Source organism: Dendrobium catenatum, unplaced genomic scaffold, assembly GCF_001605985.2.
Source record: "Dendrobium catenatum unplaced genomic scaffold, ASM160598v2 fragScaff_scaffold_231, whole genome shotgun sequence".
In the NCBI taxonomy this organism is placed as follows: domain Eukaryota; kingdom Viridiplantae; phylum Streptophyta; class Magnoliopsida; order Asparagales; family Orchidaceae; genus Dendrobium; species Dendrobium catenatum.
This window is the reverse complement of record NW_021318693.1, coordinates 11,372,155-11,378,225: the sequence shown is the minus strand read 5'-3', so window position 1 is coordinate 11,378,225 and position 6,071 is coordinate 11,372,155.

The following is a 6,071-nucleotide window of genomic DNA, read 5'->3' as shown; positions in this document are numbered from 1 at the left end:
ATATATAATAATAATAATAATAATAATAATTAGTTAAATGGCCAGATTTAAACTTTTTTTAATCTGTTTAAATTATTAATATCGATTGTATATTCAGTTAAGTTATTCAAAAAGAAAACTTGTAAATAAATTTGCTTAAGATTTTAAATTCAAGTAATTTGATATAAAAATAAGAACATTATAGTCCTTAGCTTGATTTAATTCATTTATAGCACGAAGCATTAATCAACATCAAAATGAATTAAAAGGGCTTTAGGATTGTAAATGATCCTAACTTGGCTGATCTCATTGTTTGTGAATATCATGTTTTAATTAATTTGCTTGTTCTAAAACAAAAACCTCATATTAACAAGAGTAGCAAAAACTCCACATAATTGTGGTTAATGTCAATTAATGATGCTTGAGGGCTGTAATTTTTTTTTTTTTTTAGATATTTAGGCCAATTAAGTTAGGCTTCATTTGGGTAGCTTTCTTCCAGCTTTCCAAAGCTATTTTTTAGTGAAAAAAAAAATTATTTCTAAAAAATTTGTATTAGAAATAAGTATGTAAAACTGTCTCAAACAAAGCCTTGAACTCACAAATACGTCACCTTTGAAATACTCAATTTAAGAACTCTTAATTGATAGTCAAAACTACAAACCAATAGATCAAGATGAGCTGCATTGGGGACTATAAATCATTACATATTATAAATAATTATTTTTTGGTAATTTTTTTAAAGGAGCAGAATAATAACATAAATTAGTAATAGAAGCAAAAAGTCCACTTAGTTGTGGTTAATATCAATTAATTATGCTTATGGAATGTTTTTTTTATATTTAGGCCAATTAAGTCAAGCTTCATTTGGGGCAGCTTTCTTCTTACTTTCTAAAATAACTTTTCAGTAAAAAAATTTCTTGTTCTAAAAATTTTTGTACACAAAAGCTGTTTGAAAATTGTCTCAAACAAAGCCTCAAACTCACAAACAGGCCATCCTTGAAATACTCAATCCATGGACTCTTAATTAGTAGTCAAAGCTCCCAATCAACTGATCAAGATGAGCTGCATTGTGGACTGTAAATCATCACATGTTAAAAATAATTAATTTTTGGCCAAAGTTTTTAAATTAGGAGCAGAATAAAACTGAAATCAGTAATTGGAGTCAAATCCTGTTGAATCTCAAAATTGAATTTTTTTTAATTATCATCCAAAAATACATATACAATTTTAGATGTCTATAATAGCGCTTGTCAATAAATACACATAACAAAATAAAAGTAAAGCCTGTAAAAAAAAATCAATCAATCCAAAAAGCATACCTACAACATATATATGAATATGTTATCTAAAACTATTTAGTTCACTCCTTATCTTTTTTGTGGCCCGAAAATGAAAGTAAAAATATGATTAAGCTAACACAGCTCAGTAGACTCGTACTCTAAAACATAAATCAATAACTGAAATTAAAAGAACAAAAAATATTACGGCTTAATAATAAACTGAAATAATTTATATAAACTAAAACTGAAGTACTTGAGACTAAACTTCATAAAAATATTTAAAAAGTATTTAAATAATTATGAAAGCTGAACTAAAATCTATTGAATTATAACCAGATATTTCATAGTGATTGATTATTAAAATGACTCTCAACCCCAAATTTTTATATATCTTCGTTAACAAATTTCCACCTCGTCTTCCCTTAAACCCAGGTATAATAGAATCCTATCTCAATAGCCCTCAGGCCCCAACATCACGTCATATTTACATATATTTCAATACATTTTATTAAATATAATATAATTAAACTCAGTTAAAAAATTATCAAAATATCTCAACTGTAGTAAAAAAAAAACCCAACTAATCTACAATACTAAGTCGACAAAAGAATTGAAGAGTCTTCATCAATGAATTGATGGCATTAAAGTAAAATAAATTTAGGAGAGTAGCAGGTGGGTGGATCTCCATTACTATGGGGCAGACAAAGCTATCTTTGTGCATGTGACATGCTTTTGGAGCTATGTGATTTAAATTTTTAAGTGGCAGAAAACTATGTCTTTCTGCATGACTGCATGTATATATGTGACGTCCTCTAGACCTTAATGTCATCAAATTCATTGCAAGATAGGGAAGCTTACCTGCCAGCAAAAGCAAAAAAATATTCAAGAAAGCTTTATTATTATTATTTTCATTTACTTCCTTGATGTTACGTTGAAGGCTTGTGCAAAGTGTTAAATCGAGCCAAGTCGGTTCAAATTGAGAATAAGTAAAATTTTATTTGCATTAAATTAATTTAAACTGAGCTCGATCAATTCAAATTGAACTAGTTCACATCTAATTAAATTGAATTTCATTAAAATGAATTCAGTTGATCTAATTCAATCACATAAGACTAATATCAACCAAACTGATTTCGACTAAATCTAATTTACTTCAAATTAGTTAAGTTAATTTGGTTATTTTCAATTTTTGCATTTTTATATCTATTCAATTTGTGAATCAAATGGTTGAAATTCAATTAACAATTTGGAGAATGTTTTTTTTTTTTGTACGATCCCCACTCCTTATTTAAACCTAATAATAATCCATTGTGATATAATAAGTAGGAACATTCTTCGGTTATAATCTTAGAAGCAGTAGATTTAGGAAGATCTCGCTCAATATTGTGTGCACTGTAATTCTTTAGGTCATTCGAAAGATGAATGCCATATTTTACATCTCCATCTTAATATTATTGCTAAATCCCTTCCTGTCCCCTCTTCTATCCCGTGCGAGTTGCCTAGGGTGAATGTAGTTAATGCTTCTTTTATTATGTTTGTGGAGGGGGCGGATGTTGGAGTCAATTTCCCTGTGGTTGTTGAACTTGAACAAAATCTATCTATTGTTGTGCTGCCAATGACTCCATCTTATGTTGCTAATATTAATGCTGTGGTGGTTTCTTTGTTGGATATTACTGAGGCGGAGGCTGGGAGGGATAGTTGCCTTCTGATGGAATCTATGGATGTTGGCTGTGAGGTTAGACCGGTGGCTCTGGTCTCTGAGAGCCCGGCTGTTTTGATTTCTGGGTCTGTGATTGGTGGTAATGTTTCGAATTCCGTAGCATGTGTGATTTCTCTTGAGGAGGGAAATTGTAACAATTTGGGGAATGTGGGTATTGATTCTAATGTGGGTGGCTAATTGGTGAAAAATGTTTCGTCCCCATCTCCCCCCTCCCCGGTAACTTCTCCTATCATTGGTGATGTTGTTGATGACGAAGAATTTTGTTTGGATACTATGGTTGGTGATGCTGGTAACCCTTCAATTAACTTTTGGCTATGTCGATAACTTTTGTTGATATTCCTATTTCGGTCATGTCTAATGTGGAGTTAAATGCCCATTTGGCGTTGTTTTCGAGTAAGTCTTGTGTGGGTCATTCTGATTGGTTGAATGTGTCCGATGGTGATGTTGATGAGATTGAAAATGAATTTCAAGATTCACAAGATATTTATATATTTATGGCTAGACGATATGTTTCATCTGGCGCTGGAAAGAGATCTAATAGTAAATCTAAGAAAAAAATGTAAATTTTTTCTGTGATTGTTTTGGCTTGGCTTTGATGTTGATGTTTGGACTATGATGAGGCAATTATGCTTATCCCCGAGTTGGCAACCTAAGTGGTTAGCGTGGTTTTCTCTTTGCTCAGATTTTAGTGGTTGGTGTGGCTTTCAACTGCTAATGGATGGTAATTTCTTTGCTACTCGGTGGATGGAGGATTACCAGACTGAGTCCTTTTAGCTGGATGCACTTGTTTTGGTTTGTGTATTTTTCATCGCCAATGTTGCTTGGACCCTTGGGTTTCTTCTAGTGGTGCTTTGGGTGGCTCGAAGATTTGGGTTTCCTTTCGTGCGGTGGTAGCTTTATTTTGTTGGCTTTTTTCTTTTGCTTACTTGTAATAGGATGAACATCGGCTCGTAGGTTTTATTCAAAGTTTGTTCTTTTAAAGAGTTGTCTGTTCTTTAAGGCTTGTAATTTCTATTAGTAATAGATTTGCCCCTTTGCGGGCTAAAAAAAAATCTTAGAAGCAGTAGATTTAATTCTTTAGACTTAATTTGCATTCATAATAAACTATCATTATCACTACAATACAACTCTCACTCAAAAAACAAAGCAATGATGAAGCAAACAAGATAAGAATGAAGGCTCATTAATTCAACTAGAACAATTATTACGTCCTCTGACCGGATGTAGAGCTACATTCGGCCGTCAATAACATGTCGTCACGTGCTCTTACTCTTTACCGCGCGGTCCGACGACTTAACTCGGATCAGAACCCGGGAATGCTATGTTCGCGTATTGCGAGGTATTACTCGGTATTGCTAGGTTTTGCTTGGCAATAACGAGAAATACTGCTCTGTGAAGACCAATACAGAGTAATACCGAGTTGTACCGAGTTTTTCTAGAAAAACTCGTTACAACTCGGTATTGCTCGGTATTACTCGGTATTTGCTCAGTATTGTTCGGTATTTGCTCGGTATTGCTCGGTATTTGCTCGGTATTGGTTATTGTCGAGCAAAATCGACCAATACCTAGCAATACCGAGCAATATCTAACAAAATCGAGAAATACCGAGCCATCCTGGGTCCGTTCCGGGTCGGGTTGTCGGGGCGCGCGGTAAATAGTGAAAATGCGTGGCGCGATTCTACTGGTGGCCGAATGTAGAGCTACGTCATGTGACCGAACCAAATAAAAGTTCCATTAACTATTAAATGGTGTGGTTAAATCCATGACAATTCACCATGCAAATATTTATGCAAATATGCATCTAAATATTAAATTGAAGATTTGAAGAAGAACAATTTAGTCTCATGATGAAAAATATTCAATCTTGAAGCTTCAAGGCATTCCAAAAATTAGGTTTTATAAAATGATTTTTTAATAAAACATTTTTATTTTAAAAAAAAAATTTATATTTAAAGACTGATTTAGAAAATAGTCAACTAATGATTATTTAGCATCTTAAGTTTTGTTTGACATAGTTTTTTTTATTATTTGTTAAAATAATGTTTTCAGTACAAGATTTTTTTTAAAGAAATTTTATTTTCAATAAGAAGTAAAAATTGATTTATGACACAATTCATCTTAATTTATTGGTTGAAATTCATCTTAATTTATTGGTTGAAAGCTTAGTTTCTCAACTAAAAAATTTTATATTGGAGTACGTGTGAATCGCCTTATCCTAACCAGCAGGATATCGTTGCGAGCCAGTAGAGTATCGTATCCGCATCTCTTCCAATACCCTTTTTTGTTTCTTACTGTTCAGTTGTTTTGCCCTACATCGATCGTCGTTGCCATGGCGGATATGTTTCTTGATCCAATTATGGAGAAGATCATCAGCGCTGGCTTCCGTTACCTGAAAGAACAAGTCAGATGGCAGACAGGCATGAAGGAGGAGCTGGTAAAGCTGCAAGAGAATCTCCCCCAGATCCAAGCTGTCGTCCACTTTGCTTCCAGCCAAGAGCAGATCACATACCAAAATCCGTCTCTTAACAAATGGCTATGGCAGCTACGAGATGCCATTGATGATGCAGATGACGTGGTTGATGAGCTGGAGTACATGGAACTTGAAAAGCAGCTGACCAAAAACAAGAAGCTGAGAAGGGTGCATTCCATCATGAAATCCACGAAGAAAAGACTTGTCAAAATTGGCAAACGTGCTCTCAAAATTGATCCCAACTTGAAGAAACTTGAGGCGGTTGTGCAGAAACTTAATAGAGTTTCAACAAATGGTGTTTATACTTTCTTTCATCTTGTACAACACGCAAAGCAGGAGCTTCAGAAGCAGCAGCTTGAGCTGCAAGGAGCACGTGAAGCGGGATATTTGCCTAAAAATGATCTCATTGGGCGGGGCAAGGATCAGGAATCTGTTGTGCAGTGGTTGAGGAAGCCATCAAATGAGCATCGGGGAACTGATTTGTACAGAAACATTTTTCTTCTATCTATAGTGGGCCATGGTGGTATGGGAAAGACAGCTCTCTTGCAACATGTTTATGAAGATGAAGTGACAAAGGAATTTGATCTTAAAATGTGGGTTTGTGTTTCCAACAACTTTGATG